Below are 17,670 nucleotides of genomic sequence, written 5' to 3'. Positions count from 1 at the left end.
CCATAAAAATCAATCTTTTAAATGTATAATTTTACTACTTTTAAAAATATGTAGTCATGTAATACCACCATACTCAGATCTTTTTAAAAACTCCTTTGAACAAAATGTTAAATAATTATGTTAATATCTCAACCAACAGAACAATTATTAGCACAAAACATGGTGGCGTTTTTTTATCCAAAGAAGATTATGTTATTCATTAAGACATTTAAACATTGTATAGTTTTGTTTATCTCCAAGAGAAACTTCTAACTCTTGAATACACAGATATAAATGGACAAGATCAACAGTTCCATGGTCTAATACAATTAGTTCTACCATGTGCACCTTTAAATTTCTTTTTTCCTTTTGGTTTAGTATAAATGATGTTTTGATTATTTGTTTTGAAGAATCTTGATTGTATTACTTTGAGTAGTTATTTATTTCATGCAAAATAAATGATATCTGGTTGAAAAGTGGCATTTACATTTCGTAAGTTGGAAAATAACGCTGTGAAAACAGAATAAGCAGAGGCACACAAATGTCAAGCCTATGGCTTCAAATCACAATTTCCAGATTTGGGAGAAAGTAATCATCACACGAGTATGTGTCTACGTAGAATGATCTGTCTGTGGCTTTGTCTTGGGAGCCAAAATTGTAGGGAGAAAAATAACTTTGATTAATGCACAATCATCTATATGATTATGAAGAGTGAAAAAAAAGTCCAAACAAAGTCAATTTTGATAGCTTTGACCTTTAAGTTTTAAGAAAAATAATTTTTTTCTCAGATTTATTTATTAATGACCTTTTCTCTACTCCATCACTTATTTGGTCTCTTGTTATACAAGACTTGCAAAAACTGGAATCCTTCCTTGAGATTTTCTGATTCCTCAGGGCAGGGTTAACTATTCTCTCGGCTGCATTCAGCCCAAATATCTCCTGGCATATGGAACATTTTGCTTCACAGTGGTCTGTTTTCAAGTCTGTCTTTCTCCCTGGGCTGTGAGCAACTTGAGGAGGAAGGGGCTATATCTCACTCATCCTTCTCTTCTTTGGCCCAGCAAAGAATCAACTTGTTAATGAGTATCATCTAACTATTAAATACATGGCCAATATTCATATCCATGCAATTGTTAGTGTGAGCTGGAGACAATATGGTGGTAAATCATGATGATGAACAATGCTTATCTGGCCTCTGGCCTCATCATGACTACAATCTGGTAAGGAAGTAAACAGTGATGAATATCATCAGTCTTAAAGCAAGTATCTTGTTCTTGATTGATAGGTATTTGAAATCAAGTCATCATTTCCATGACATCGCTAACATTTGATGTTACTGTGGTGATAGTTTCAGCAAAGGGATATTGGATCTGACTTCAACGTAAATTAGAAAATATATTTGTGTTTTTATTTCTTGAGTTTTCTTGTTTCAGTAGCCAAGGGATGATGGCTTTGATGCTGACAACCTGCCTTTTGATGCACTATCCATAAATTACACTTCACACATTACCTGCATGTGCCACCTGTACTAAAAATCAATAGAGTGGGCTGTGGATTCCTTCTCCTTCTCTTTAATGCTTGAGTTACATTTATGGTGATATTTTTATACATTAATGTTTTGCTTGACTGATCTAGTAACTTGCATCCAAATATTAGTGGCAAAATTTCTCTTAAGAAAATGGCTTGATTAAACACAAGAAAACAAAGGGAAAGAAAAGATAATAATTTTCTGTTTACTTACTGGTGTCTTGTTTTCCTTTATCCCAAGAAAGAAGCAGCCTGCTTATGTTTTGATAATTCTGTTTTTCTGTCAGATGGTGCAGGCAGGAGCCAGCTGTTTCCCATAAAGATACCTGGGGAAACAGCAATCGTGCTGTCTATGCTAGCTATGCTATCTGATACCATTTCTAGGGGGTAGTTCCTGTTGAAACGTTGTAGCAGGGGTTTCTAGAGAACAGGCCAAGATGTCAGGAATGGTTAGGGCTGATATATGCCAAAGTCACTGCAAAATAAGTAAAGAGGAAAATGAAATCCTCTTCGAGAGAAAAAGGAAAGGTTCAGAAGATGGCTAAAAGCAAGCAGTGTCCACAGAGTATGTTGAATAGGACACTGGTTAAGCATTCTGGTGATGGGTCTGCAAGCTGCAGTCACTGCAAGACACAATCGTTGGTGCCCAGGTCTTAGCAGACCTTTTTGTAAAAGAGATCATCTAGATCCAAGCTTGATGATGGAGGAGGAGAAAGCAAGACCTTGTGAGCCTAGAGCTCAATCATTTCACCCAGGTTAATTTTCCAAAGAATAGTGCCTCTAAACATGGAGCCCAGGACCTGGGCATGGGCTTCTTCTAGATGAGAGGCAAGACAAACAGCAGTGTGCCAGAGGAGGAAACTCAGGAATTGGGGGAGGCCCGGCCCCTGAGAAAGCAGCATGGAGGAAAGGAGTTCAAGGGAACCAGAGAAGCTTCCCTCAAATGTTTTAAGAGCTGTTGCATAGAAAGTCTCAGTCTGTGAGTTCATGAAGGGTGGACTACAATCTGGAGGAAGAAGTCACAGGTGTACATTTTATCCAAAACCAGTAGCTGGATAAGCACGGGTGGCTGTGATTGCTGACCCTTCTAGGTATAAGTAAGGGAAGCATAGACGAGAGCATGGAAGGCCACCATGACTGTTCTCTCTGTCGAAGTGCCTCAGGCCCCTGGGTCTGCCAGGGGGTAAGCTGACTCTGTGTCTCCTTCTGTATCCCCGGTGGCCTCCTATCTCTCATTGCTTTGGCCTAGCTGAATGCAGTTTATTCTAATAGTTGCTTCTTTCTTTTCTGCCCCTAGGAATCTTCCCCCAGCTTCTCTTTGTTGAGACTTTAGTGTCTCATGGGTTTCCTTACTGAACAAGATCTAACCTCCAGGTTGGCTGGCTTTAGAGGCACGCACACAGTCTGGAAATACAGCCCTTCCAACGCAGCAGCGTTTCTCCTCCGCTCCACTGGCACAGCAGCTTGCCAGGTCTTTCTCTGCTCACCTTCCCTTGGTCCACCAGGCCTGCCAGCTACAGGAAGCAAGCGTCCAACTGTCCAAGAGCTGGAGCCCCTTTCCTTGGCCAAATGCTTTCGCCACAAGTTCCTTCCCAAGGAGTTGAACTTGAGCCTCACACCCCGCGTTGCAGACAAGTTTTGTAACAATTTCTCCACCACAGCTGTCTCTCTCACGGTGGATTTTAGAATGTGGCATCTCTTGTCAACAGAAACTGAAATGAAAAGAGTTTTGGGTTAACACCCTGTGACCAAAGGGAGAACTTTTCCAGATAAACAATGCACGATTTATCATGCTGAGTGTGGAGCTGGACTCATTTGCTAGTTTTCAAGCTTTGCTGCAGCCAAGTTTTGCAATTTTATGTCTCGGGGGCTGCAGGTGGGGACAAGGAAGCCTCAGGTGCTGCTGCAGCTCTTCCACCTTCCTGTCAAGCTTGGCAGCTCTGTTTTTGTCTTTTATTGGAGTTTTTCGGTGAAATTCCTTTGGGAGAGTGTTATGTGGAATTTCAAAAAGCTGCCTTCCAGATAGAATGGCCTTAACTACAGATTCACTCACACGCGGTGTTACAGTTTATACGGAGATGTCCCCTCTAAGCCTCATGTGATCACTGAGGTGCCTTCTGCGAGGTAGTTGGATCATAGGGGTCTATGTTTGTTGGTGGATTCATTCTCTGATGAGTTCATAGTTCAATGCGCTGTTAGTAGGAGGGGCCTGGTTAGAAGAGGTGGGTCCCTGGAGACCCTGGAAGGGCACATCTCCCTCCCCAGCTCCTTCCTCTGTGCTCTCTGCTTCTTGTCCACCATGAAGTGAGACGCTTTCCTCTGCCAAGACTGCTCTGCCACGCCATCCTGCCTTGGAGCCAGTTGACTATGGACCAAGATAAGGGCCAAAATAAACCTTTCCGCCTTTAAGTTGTGGATGTTGGGCATTGTGTCCCAGCAATAAGAAAAGGGACTAAAATATTTGCTACTCTGAGCAACACCTTAGTTTAGGCATAGTTTCCCTCTGATCTCAGGAGTTCAGAACTTCTGTGCTAATTGGCAGAGTGTCCAATTACAGTCTGGCTTAACCAATCCCTCACTGGGAGAACATAGCGAAATTACTAAAATTCACTATATTTCAATTTTCTCAGCTGTTAAATACCTATCTGATAGTATTTTTGGAACTATGTATGTCAAGTGACTAATATGATGCTGTAATCATTGATGGACTCAGGGAATCACAGCTCTGTGCCCCTTCACAGCTATCTGAGAAGTTACTTAGCAATTTAGCAATAACCATCCTATTGTGTCATTAAAGAGCTCTGCTATAGTTATGCCTGTGACAAGGAGGACCATGTCTTCTCATACCAACTCCTTCTCCTTGTCCCTAAGTGAGATGAAAACTGTTTCCTTGGAGCCTTTTATTGTGGGTATAGTGCATCAACCAGAAACCTGACCTTAAACCTTATTCCTGGACAGCTCAAAATGTCCTCACCAACTTGCTCATAGATTAGCCACAGAGAATTGGAAGAAAGTGTTATGAAGATTAGAGAAATTCTCTTATAGTTTCTGCTTAGAAACTGCTGTCACCTCAAGTCTACCAACTTTCAACATCTCTTAGTTCCCCAGAAAGTGCTTCCCAATTCCCAATGTCATGAATGTCAGAAGAAGGATAGATCCTGTGATGCTTAATTCCATGTGTCAACTTGGGTCTGCTATGGTGACCAGCTGTTTCTTCAAACACCAGTTTAGATGTCATTGAGAAGCTTATATGCTTAATTAACATTTAATCTTGAATAAAACAGATTACTCTCCAAGTTTCATCCAATCTATAGAATAATTTAAAAAGAAGTGGTTTCCCAGAAAAAGACCTCAGCATTAAGACTATACTTTGCCTCTAGCCTGCTTGGCCTACGCTGTAGATTTCAAATTGGCAAGACCCATAGTCATATGAGTCAATGACTTAAAACTCATCTAGATGATTGATATAGATAGATAGGTAGATAGACAGATAGACAGACAGACAGCCTATTAATTCAGTTTCTGTGTTGAACCCTTACTGATAAAATTCCATCCTGGTCCCCCTCACAACACCCAGCACAAGGCTAAACTATGTTATCTTGGGTAGAGCTGGTCATTCCTTGAACATGAAACACAGCATAAATGGCTTGTAGAAAAACTGTGTTCTGGGCTTTTCCTACCACTTACTACCTGCGCTAGGCTCCTCTTTTGTGCTGTCCCAAACCTGCCCTCTCGGCGACTTGTCCCATTTAATTTCCAGGGAAAGCTCCCACATGGGGAGGACCTAAGCCTTCCAGTACTTCTGCAGCTGGGTGGCTCCATTGGCCTCAGTCTCTGATCCATTAATAGGAAGCCAGAATGCCTGTTCTCCAAGGCAGGTGGGTCCCAGGATAAAGAGGAGTGAGGAGTGAGTCGTTCCCAATATTCCTCCTCACCACACTCATCTAGGATCTCTATTTCTGCAGGGAGGAGAAGGCATGGGGCACCCAGTCAGAAGCTTTAGAGAAAATGCCTTATGAAAACCAGGAGTTGTGAAGATATATTCTATCTGCTTCCAGGCACTGTAGTACTCTATCAACTTCTACCTTGAATAACATTGTACTGAACCCTCTACAAACTGTATTCCAAAATAAACCTTTCTTCCTTTAAAAAAAAAAAAAGAATAACATTGTTGTCAGGTGGGTATGGGAGGATTTCTATACAGACATTGTCATTTATCCTGACACAGGAAATATTAGAGCTTTGAGGGCTGAGTGTTCATGGCTAGATGGCAGACCCAGGAGAAGAGGCTGGTTCTAGGCTCCAGGCCATATCAGACATATCTTGGGGTAAATGGCTGTGGTGTGTGTGTGTGTCTTTTGGAGGGTAGAGGGATATTCTGTCCTCCACACCTACAGAGTCCCTAGCTGGAACAGGGCAGAGACAAGAGTCTGACATTAGGACCAATCTTCAGTGGACAGGGTTTGATCCAGGGCCTGAGATTATCAGGCTAGGAAATGGGGTGCTTGTCAACTTCACCAGGGTGCCAATTTGGTGGCGCCATGTGGTATAGGAACCAACAAAATAGCAAGTTTCTAGCAGGTCAGAAAGTATTCTCCCCGGGCTGGGGATTTAGCTCAGTGGTTTCAGCGCCTGCCTCAAAAGCGCAAGGTCTCGAGTTTGATCCCTGGTACAAAAAAAAAAAGACAGTATTCTCCCCTAAGGACCACAGTAACAGAGACTGGCTCCTTATACAAGGAAGGAGAACTGGGATTCTAGAAGCTACCATGGTAAGAAGTCTTATAGGCAGCTAAATTAAGTAGAAATATTATAGACAGTAAGATAGGGCTGGGCCCTGGACAGAGTCAGTGTAAAAGATGAAAACACATTAGAATCATGGCCAGAGACAGATCTGTTAGAGACCAGGCCTCAAGACAAAGGCGAAATGACCAGGCTGGCATACTTCCCCACAGGACAAGATAAGCAGAAACACTGGGCCTAATGAAGTCTAGATAAACATCAGCCACCTGTGGGTGACTAAGACCTCCAGACCCATCACTTCCTAGCAAAAGTCCTTATTCTTTCCATGCACACTTGCTACGTGACTTGTTCTCCATTGGATCACTGTGACCTAAGCGATTATACTTGCAACCTCATTGGCTGTGTATAGCTTTAACCCACACTGTACCCATGTAATTTTTGCTCTGTAAAACTTCCCCAGAAAAGTGGGGTCCTTGGCTACCTACCCATTCGGGACGGACCCCTCCTGCCTCTCAGGAGCTATCCTCTCAATAAACATTTCCTACTTCAACCTCTGTTGTCCCTAGAATTCACTCTTCGATTTTAGAGAATATGAACTTAGCAAATCAGACATGTAACAAATTGAGAGTTATAATATCTCCCTTATATCATATTTAGAGATCCTGATATCATTCCCTATATCAGAAGGACACCCTTGTGGTTAGGATGGGATCGCGGAATTATTTCATTAGACTATTAAAAAGATCAGGTTCTCCCTGATGATTTGTAAGCAAGGAGTTCAGCTTAGGCAACTGTAAAAAAACAGTTTCTTGTTCATACCTCATATTTTTGGAGATAGAACAGCATAATGATTCACAGTAAATTTTCTAGAGTTAAATTGCTTGTATTTAGACCCTAGCTCTGCCACTTAAAAGCTTTTGTGTAGGGTGGTGCTAACTAATTCAGGGATACGGGGAGGGTTGAAGTGACTTAACATGTGTAAGACTTGGTGCAGTTCCTGGTGCATAGTATATGCTCAATAAATGTCAGGTCTTTGTATCAATATTGCCTTGTTTTTATTTTCTAAGAGATCTTGCTTTCCCCAGTGGAAATGGGGGCTCCATAAAGGCTCCCAAAACAGGCTGAGTACCTACCCACTTCATACAGAGCCCATTCTTCTGAAGAGACTAAGCTGAAAAGAAACAGAATGCAGGGTTTGACGTCAGGGTTTCCAGCTCAGAGCTATTTTAAGGTACAAGCAGGTAGCGTCTGGAAGACTTGGGAGCAGCTTCATAATCCCACAGAGACTTCCTTTAGCAGAGCCAGTGTTTTCCTCGGGGGCCCAAATTCTTTATTTTTGTTTCCATTTCTAAGGAGAAGCTGGAAGGGAGGAGAACTTGGATTCTGAGAGTGAAATGAAGGGAATGGATGAGATGATCTCTAAAGATGGTTCCAGCCTTCTGCAAGCACTGAGTGTGTGAGGATGACAAAAATAGAAGGGGGCTTAGAAACCACTTGAGGCGGGAGAATTCAGGCAGATCGCCCGGAAAATGTGTCCAAGCAAATTCCTACTTGAACCTCAGAGGACCCTGGTAAAGGAAAGATGTGAATTTCAAACCCAAAGTTCAAGAAAATCAAATGAAGCCCGCAAGGCTGGGGGAGCTCTTTCCCCGGCAGAGGCAAACTCTTCTATATCCAGACACTCTCCATTTCACTGGGACTGGAAGTTTTGTCAAAAGCAGCTTCAGATGGATTCAGATAGATTTAGACTCATTCCACCGTGGCTACCATCAAACTACCCTGTTCTCTTTTGGAATCTTCTATGGGAGCAGTGCTCACTAGGCCCTGGCTTAAAGGGTAAAATCAGGAATTATTTTTAAATGTGATTGTTGGAACATCTCAGCAATAGTGTAAAGGCCCTGTATGTCTGCAGGCAGTAGTGGGAGTCGTTGTGATAGTCTGTGGATGGGGTTTGGTATACAGTCATGAAATTAGCCTTAATGAATAAGGACATTAAAATGAGATTAAAATGTTATTGCAAGAGAGGAATTCTTATGCTTCAAGAGATGACAGATGAGGAAAGCTTTGGCAAGAGCCAGGGATGAAACAAGCAGCTGCTATACAAATCTCTCTGCTATTGTTCTTCCAGTGCATCCCTGAAGTTTCCAGTCGGAGATTTCTTACACTACACAAACACCAATTATTCTGCCAAGCTGTTGGCTCAGCAGCCAATGTAGAAGCTACAGTCACCGTATTCCAGTGGTGGTGAACCTTTCAGAGACTGAGTGCCCAAATTGTAACCCCAAACCCACTTACTTAGAGTAAAACAGCAACACTGCAATTAAACCTGAATATGCTGGGCTGCGGGGTGACTTGGCTCATGTGCCGACAGAGAGGGCTCTGCGTGCCCACTGAGGCATGCGTGCCATAGGTTCGCCACCCCTGCTTTGTTCTGTCCATCAGCAAAGCCTCAGAGTCACCATGCTTCTCATTCGGCTACTCAGTCTCAAAGATGGTTTTTCCTCACCCTGTTTAGCATCATTTCTTTGGTGAAAAGAGGGGAAGGGAAGAGAAATCTTAGAAAGCACTGCTTGAGTGCTGGGGATATAGCTGAGTGGTAGAGTGCTTGTCTTGCCTGAGCGAGGCTCTGGGTTTGAAGTACAAGAAAAATACCACGAGCAAGCAAGCATCACCTGAGATGTGAGAGTGCAGATTTCTGCAGGTGCTGCCGCCCGCCCACCTTGGGCTTCATCATCTGAACAGCACAGCACGATGGCTCAGGATTTGCCTTGTGGTTCCAGCTCGGGCCATCTTCCCTTGAAGCACACCTGTTAGCACTGATTCCCTTTATTGTCACCTGTCAGCTTCTTTAGGAAAGGGAGTCTCGTAAGAGAAAGAGCTCTGACAACACTGGGGTTACCGGATTCTTTCCACTTTGAAACAAGTTGTTGCATTTGTGCAGATTAGCATGCCAGGTATAGAAAAAAAATTTTTTAATTAGTTCTGTCTCTTGGCCTTTCACTGGCTCAGATATTCTTCCCATGTCTCTGAGACTAGCCCAAATGTCTGAATACCTGAAAATATGTGGATGCTGGGAACCAAGTACTCTCATCCAAATGACTGACTCACATTTGGGAAACCGAGGAATGCCAAATAGCATTTCAGTCAAAGATTTCATGGAATGTGAAAAAGTCAGCAAGAGGAATTTTAGTGCAAGCAGAATAGATCCAATTATTTGTTAAAATATTTTGAAACCCCAGGGTTGCTTCAGTTCTGAGAATCTTGTTTTTCTCCCAAGCAACCTGCCTCTCCCTCTCTCTCATTCTTCACTATAACGTATGTTGTGGGGTGGGGGAGACCTTGGTTCAAATTCAGCTTAGTAAAAAGTTATTTGGCCACAGTGCGCCTCAACTGAATCATCTGTATAGTGGGAATGAAAGTAACTTACCCTGTGGCATTATTCTGAGTGGTACATTTAAGACTCCAGTTCACAGCAGATCCCTGATAAATAAACAATAGATTAATGAGGGCAAACAGTGTGAACTAGCCCAGATGAGGCAAAATCATCAGTCACAAAAGTGCTGCTGAACCCCCTACAACTGCCCCGGGCTTCTCAACTTGTCATCTCTGACCATGTGCTGCAGAATTCATCGACGGGGTCTGACGAGGGGCAGAGATTTCGACTCCCACCTCAGGTAAGGCAAATCAGACTCTGGGGCCCAGCGTTTCCACCGTCTCCTCAGTCTCCTCATCCTGCTTGGGTGTCTTATGATTTGAGAACCACTGAAGTAGAGCACTAATTAAAACTTGCTAACCTTTTGGTCCCTGCCCTGGGAAGGAATCGATGGCCCATGTGATTCTGTGATTTCTGAGCACTCTGCACTTCCTGTGTCCAAAGCTCAGATCCTCTGAGTGATTAGATAATGTGCTCAGTCTGGGAAAGTTTAAAAAGCCAGTCAAGGTTGCTCCTAAGGAAGCTGGGTTTTCTGAGTTTTTTGTTTGGTTGGTGTTTAAATTTTGTTGTATTTTTTGATTGTACTGCTGACCAACTGAGTATTTTTTTTTTTAACCATCATTTAGGCTCAATATCCACTTCCCTGGACTATTAAATACAGAGTTTTATGTTATTTACTCCTTTGGTTTTACTAAATCCCCAATTACCATAGAAGGTGTCCAGTCTAAAATCCACTGATTTTTGTACTTGATGTTCCAAAAGTAACCTGAACCTGGGAGCATTGGAGAGCTGAGCTTTCAGTCTAGCAGAGAAAAACTATTCAGCAGGTGAGACACGTGGACACAGGTTAGCAAAGGTGAGTATCCAGCCAGCCAGCACTGGCCAGTCTTGGCACTACAGCCTGGGTACATTTGCTGAAAAAGGAAAAGCAGAGTTGGTGGAGCTGTCAGACCCGCAATGTGCTCATCCAGCAGTAAAACCAGAGAAATGCCATAAGCTCGGAGGAGTACGTGAGCCAGCTTTGCTGGCAAAGATGGAAGTGTCTCTCTCCAAATTCACACAGTCCTTAGCAAGTGGGACCCACAGCAGAGTACTGATATGGAGAACTTGGAGAGGGGCCACAAAGCACAATGAAGATCAGCCAGGCTTCAGGGGAATAAGTTCCTTGAGGAGGGATTGGCCTCTTTCAGACTAGAGTGATTTTTTAATAGATGGGGTTGTGGGTTGGGAGGATGGGAATGCAGTGGAGACTAGGAATACATTTAGATGGCTGGCTGTTAGGGCTTTAGAGATCCCAACTAAGAACATCAGGAGAAAAGGCTTGTGCTGAACCTCAGCGAAACTTGGGATTGAAGTTAAAATTGAAGACCTGATTATAAAGGAGAGGGTTGCTCTGTTTTAGAGAAAACTCTCAATGCCACTTAACCACTTGAGGGTACCCTCGCCCGGCTCCTGTCCTCCTCTCCCCTCATTCCAGGGGCCACCACGCAGCTTGCTAACTACTTTATGCTTAATATGTCATTTAATTTTCAGCATAGCCCTGCAAGGTGGGAAGTAGTATGCTCATTTCCAGAAAATGGACTCAGCAAGATCAAGCAACAAGGTCACGTGGCCCGAAAATGACAGACCCAGTGTGATAAACACTTTGTCCTGTGCACTTGCCTGGACCTGAAGGCCACTGTGACTGGAAGCAAATGAGTTCAGGGAGGAGGAAGAGGTGAGATGTGAAACCAGACAGTAATGGGGTGGTGGAGAGAGGGGTCCACCCAGTAAGGGCCCCTCAAGGCCACCCTGATGTTGTATTCTCTTCTGAGTAGGAAGGGAAGCCACTGGGAGCAGGGCGTTAAGCAAGATGCTCTAGAGTAAGTTTCAAATAAATCTCTGTGAACATGGTTGGGGGGGTGCAGATAATAGCTGTGTGGCTATTTCAATGGCCCTGATGGCAGATAGGGACTTGCACTGGGTGTGAGTGGTCAGATGTGTGGAAGTGGGTTGATTCTGGAGATTTTTCAAGGACAAATAAATAGCATGTGGTAAACTGGTCAAAGGAAATGTCCAAGGCCACATTGGTAACAACAGGCGGGGTGAAGCTGGGACTAAAAAGTTTTGACTACCTGAAACATAACTCTGTCATCTTGCCACTAGCTGTGGTGACTCATGGTCACGGGTCATGGGAAAGGATTTCTGATTTCCTATATAAAAAATTTCCAATGTGTAAAACATATAGCTAAGGGGTGTGTGTGCGTGTGTGTGTGTGTGTGTGTGTGTGTGTGTGTGTCCTCTGACAGTGGGCTCTTCTCTCAAAAGAAAAGAAAAGAAGGCATTGACAAAGACGATCCGGAGCACAGTTAGGAGACAATCTCAAGGCCTTCTCCTAACATTGTGGCTTATTCTGAGGACTAACATAGCGCAGTGAGCTGATGGCCTGGAACAGCTCCCATGAAAGAGGAATTTTATGTTTTGAGCTGTATTAGGTAGAGAAAGGGAGGAGCCACTCACAGAAATGAAAAAAAACTCCGTGGCCACATTTACACAGCCAGAGCCAAGTGGAAGATTGAGTAATTACCCAGCAACTGCAGGCTGGGGAGTCAGCCAATTTGGGTAACTCAGATAAAAACATGTGCTCGGCTGCTTCTCTGGCCTGAATTACTCGATAATGGCCCAACTGTCTGCTTTGCTTAGTTGAAGAGAACAAGAAACAGGTCTCTGCCCAAGGCCCTCCTGAGCCACAGTGAAGCCGGATAGAGAGGTCGCCAGGGGAAGGCCGGCCCTCTGAGCCCACCTGTGAGTTGGCATGGAGGAGTTCGCTGTGGAAAAGTAGTTAAGAGTGGTAAAGTAAACTCGGCTTGGTTCTGGAGCTACTAATGTGAGTAGAACCTATTCCAACATTTCCGCTAGCCTGTTCAGGAGGCAAACTTGAGAGAGGAAAATTATAAGAAGACACACCTTGTAGAGGTATTCTTTGAGGGTAGGATACGAACACAATGGTAGCAACTAATCCACACTCACCTGGGATGTGGATAGGGACCGATCAGAAGTTTCCTGGAGATGATGTCTGTGCTGATCTTAGGCAGGGAGTGATTATTAGCCAGGGAAAGAGAGCTGGGGAGGAGAGGGAACACTGGGGAAGAATGATGGTTTTTCTTTTTCTTTTTTTCCTCTAGTGGTAAGAGTTAGTTTCCTACAGGGTTTATTATATGCACTGTCATACTGCATTATCACAATAACCATTTGGAAAAATTGCTATTGTTCTTCCATCTCGCGTGTGAGAAAACTGAGACACAGAACAGTTCTGTAACTTGTCCGCAGTCACACCAGTGGGACGTGGTGAAACCAGGACTCCAGACTGTATGGCTTCAGACCCTCTGTGGAACGTCTCCCTGGTTTGGGTTTAGTCTGTAATGGGGCATAAGCCCTGGGTGCTGCCATGACGTGCATGCAGATGTCCATGCCAGACCAAACAACTCCTCCAAAACCAAGCCCCTCAGTCTGCCCTCCGAGTAGAACCCATGCCGGCAAATGACATGCAGAGGCCGAGAGTCTGCCCTTGCCCTGCCTGCTCAGATGCCAGCTTGGCACTGCTTTGCCTCTCTCCTCTCTGGACCCTGGCACCTTGATCTTTGCCCTACACAAGCTCAGTATGATGCATGGAGCTCTGAAGCCCCTGCATTCTCCAGCTGCCTTGACTTAGTCTCACCAGGATGTCTGTTATCCTACCAGGAATGCAAGCCCGTCAGTCATAGGGCTGGATCCTTGTCTGTCGGAGTCTTCCTGAGCCCTTCCCACGTGCTTCCATTTCCGACTTCCTGTGAGTGCCAGGCCCTGCTGCGGAGCCTGTGAAGCTAGCTTTGCCCACCAAAACTTTTGCTGCATGTTTTCACCATTCTCCTAACTGCACCAGGATGTGTCCTGACAGATCAACGACGAATGAGGACAATTGCACACGGTCTCGCTTGGAGGAGTTTTAACCAAAGATGAAATTTGTGGTTCAAAACTATGCTGGCGAAGTAGCAGACTCATTCCAGAGCATCTGAGAGAAATGAGCTAATAACTACTCATGGTTCTCGGGAGACTTCACCCTGGTTCCTGAAAGTAAATATTTTGAAATTGAATTTGTAACAGTAATTTCCATTTTCAGATATGGCATAATATTTCTTCTGGGTTTGAAATGATGTTTGGGGTGTGAACATTTAAATCACTGCTGCCAGTTAAAGACTTTCTACGTCCAAATCAGGAGGTGACGCCTCTACCTGAGTAGCTCTTTAAGATCAAGAAAGGCATTTACATCTGTAGCCAAGTGATGATTTCCATCTGAACTGAGGCTGGAATAGGAGAACTCCCTCCACTGGAGAGCGCGGAACTCATTACTAGGACAGGCGCTCCAACGCTGGCTGACTTCGGTTAAGAGAGCAGACAAAGCTGCTCCTGGGACTGCCCACGTGCTCCCGCGGCTCCGCCTCGCTTTGACTCCTCCCCAGCCACCAACCCATTAACTGAGTTTTCGCCACATCTTGTTCAGGCATCATCTCCCTGTTAGCCTCAAAAATCTTTCTTTTGCCATTGAGAAAAATGACATTGAGGAAAGGTGAATGTCCTTATGATACAGTTAACTGATGTGAGAGAATGGGCTGAAATCTAGGTGTCTCACATCCCATACTAAATAGTATAAAACGACTATAAATTGCCACAGGTATAGATGATTTGGCTGATGGAAGGGAAGAAGGACAATTCAAGAATTTGAAGCAATAGTGTTTAGAATTTGAAGTTAACATATGATGCTAAACCATTAAATATTCTGATTATCTTCCTACCACCCTCATTCAATCAACTGAGTAGCGACCTAGCTTCTACTCTTGTGAGAACTGTGAAATGCCAGGCCAAGCAAGAGAGGTATGATTTCTACCTTCTCAGGACTCACTCCTCCTCTTCATTTCTTCACATCCTTCTTCCTGATATTCCGAGTACCCCACCCCATACACATGCATAATTCACCTCTAGACTCCATCCTAGCCCTCCAAGGAGTTCAGATCCTTGGTAGACACTTGCTAAGTACTGGACTTGGTGACCGAATTTGGAAATGGAGAAGAGGCTTCCTGTAGTGGTTTTCACATCTTCTGAACCTCAGAAGTCCTTAGAATTCCTTATGCAACTCAAGCAACTAGGAACCATTTACGAAATTATTCTGGTGAGATCTTTATACATTCATAAAAACAATCTGATGCTCTGGAGAACTTTTGCATATTAAAGCCAAAAGGCTAAAATTATGGTAACCACAGTTCCTGAATCTTCAATTCCCTCATCTGTTGAACATGGTTTGGATATACACAAGAGCATTTGAAAGATGTGAAGGGACAAGTGATAAAGTTACCACCATGGTAGTATAAGAATGACAAGTATTAAAACAAAACATTTGGTGTTGATTGAATGAAGCCTGATTGAACAAATGGTAAAGAATATTCACATTAGACACATATGCCAGGGATTTAGCTCAGTGGTTTCGCTGCCTGCTGCGCCAGCACAAGGACCCGAGTTCAATCCCCAGTACCAAAAATAAAAATTAAAAATTAAAAAAATAAAAGAGATTCACATTAGACACATATGCAGGCTAGGTAAAGGGGAAAAGATGAAAAAGCAATTGTCTGTGTTTAATTTTATCCCCTTTACAAGAAAGTGATACTCTGAAGTGCAAATTAAAATTTCATATGAAGTAATACAAATTTCTTAAAAACGTCTTTATACAATTAGAGTGCTGAAGATACTAGTTTCACTGGTAGGCAGGATAGACAAATCCTCAGGAAAGAGCTCAGACACCACTGCTGGAGATATTATTTAGTGCATTTCTAATCTTAAAACTATGCCTGCCCATCCATTCAACTTCTAAGAATTCACACTAAGGAAATGAAAATATTAAAATAAAAAGGTAGCTGTGCAAATGCTCATCCTAATATCATTCAAAACAGTAAAATAAAATGTGAAGAGACTTAGGAATGTGGCATGTGGAGCCACTGAGCTGCTAGGGTCAGGTCCTGGCTTTGTTATTTCTCGCCAAGATACCGGGCATAATATTTTTTAATTTCATTGCCCAGTCACCTTCCCAAAGTCCCCCTCTTATAGCCACAAGGTATCTAACGTATGAATTTTTAGGGGACTATGGTACGTTCAGACCATAGCACCGGAGATCAATGAAAATATTATAGATCGCTATGTAACTAGGAAATATATTTATTATATTCAATGGGAACATCAGGCTATAAAATGTTTACTATCTGCTTGAATACAAGTAGATAATTATTAGATGTTATCCAGTGTACTTAAACTTCTTTTGGATTCACATCCATTTCTTTCTCTTAAAAGTTAATTGTATTTCAAACAAGCAAAAAAAAAAAAATCAAATATAGTTAAATCCAGTTTCTTTACCCCCTGTGGTGGGCAGTGTTGAAAATGTTTCCTGTGGTAATATAAGTTTAGCACTTAGCGTAGTGGCACCTAAATGACTTCTGTAATAATAGAGGCATTTCCGTATGAAGTGGTAAGCCCTCCGTGCCATAACAAACGTCTCAAGATCCCACCCAATCTTGTAATTCTACTACAGTAATTGTATACATAATGTGCCAAGACGAGAAATACTACAGCTATCAGCTTTCAAATGCCTGCAATAATTTTTTAAAGTATGCACTATGATTCTACCTAACAATGTTTATTAGCCACTACTCAAAACAGATGTTCATATAATTCAGAATAATATGGAATTCTAAGAATGAGATTTTTAAAAGGTAAAATTACTGCTGTTAAAGTTACCTTGTCCTACTAACAAGAATCATGTAAGGTTATTGATTTCAATTTCACTGTTTGAATAGGAATCTTGATTTGCATTGCAAAATTGTAATCCTTCCCTCTCCCAAACCATGAATTTGGACTTCAGAAGAACAACTACTTGCTACCTAGGTCTTTTTATTCCAAAAACGAAAGGTTTCTTCCTCTAATCCTCCCAAAAGCTGTTTGATCCCCCTCAGTTTCAAGCAAATAAGTACTGTGCTATAGGCTTGCATTAAAATTTATTAACATGGAAATACTGCACTTTAATTCTTCCCTAATTTTAAGTTTTAAAATTAGGAACTCTGACTTCCACCAATAGAAGTGAGAGCCTGGCCATATGCTTGTATCACATATCATGTGTTCAGTACTTGTCATTAACAACTTTATATTCAGGATACATAAATCTTGTCACTTTTCATAGTTTTGAAGCTCTGTTGTGGAAATGATACTTCACCTTTAGGATTCATCTTTGGAACTAAAAGCACAGAGGTTTGGTTTGTAAAAACTCTACAAATTCTGAGTGTAGTGAGCACAAGAAAAAGAATACTCACAATCAGACACCTCCCAAGCTAAAGGATGATAATTACATCCATCTGGGAGACACTGTAAGCTGCTAACAGTGCCGAGTTTGGCAAGACTGCAGGCGTTTTCCCAGACATCTGGTAAAGGTAAAGCTGACTTCAACACTTCATGCCTGGGACAGGTAGACAAAAACCCAGGAAGATTAGCATTGGCCTCACACATGAGATAGAGTGACTTTTGGCTATGCTTTTTGTTTCTGGTCCAAAGCATTCTAACTAGAATAGCAGGTTTAAAGAAAAAAATTCCCTCCTTTCTCCTTTATTGCTTCTGGTTTGAGGCAGTTAGTTAGTTACTTATGTCCATGTGATTGCTTTCTGGTTGCATTTATGGTTACTAGGATGGAATTACAAATACTTCACTATTACTTCCAGCCCTCAGCCAGATGTGAATCTGCTAAGTTAAACAAAGACTTAAGATTCTCAATTTATGTTTTCTTATTACCTTTTTTCCCCAGACTGGTATATGAAAGAAGTGAGTAATGAGTAAGTTTTTTAAATTCAGAAATTAGTGAGGACAGTACCACTTGTATGTGTAATTCAGAGGAAAGCATCCACTACCACATAGGCTGAAGTCCTGAAATTTAGGTTTCACCT

The 17,670-nt window shown here is 42.7% G+C and overlaps 1 long non-coding RNA gene across 1 annotated transcript; it reads right to left on the bottom strand.

Annotated features, from left to right (window-relative positions):
• Window positions 1-2,089: 2,089 nt before the first annotated feature.
• Window positions 2,090-10,002, bottom strand: LOC147827593 (uncharacterized). The gene is made up of 3 exons (XR_015451856.1): window positions 9,916-10,002; window positions 9,674-9,726; window positions 2,090-3,218 (listed from the first exon to the last, which is right to left on the bottom strand). It is a non-coding gene; the product is annotated as an uncharacterized LOC147827593 (long non-coding RNA).
• Window positions 10,003-17,670: the final 7,668 nt, after the last annotated feature.

The sequence above is a fragment of the Heterocephalus glaber genome, unplaced genomic scaffold (genome assembly GCF_053883595.1).
Source record: "Heterocephalus glaber isolate CG9 unplaced genomic scaffold, H.glaber_assembly_v1.0 deba00001442, whole genome shotgun sequence".
In the NCBI taxonomy this organism is placed as follows: Eukaryota; Metazoa; Chordata; class Mammalia; order Rodentia; family Bathyergidae; genus Heterocephalus; species Heterocephalus glaber.
This window is presented reverse-complemented; position numbering and strand designations above follow the sequence as displayed.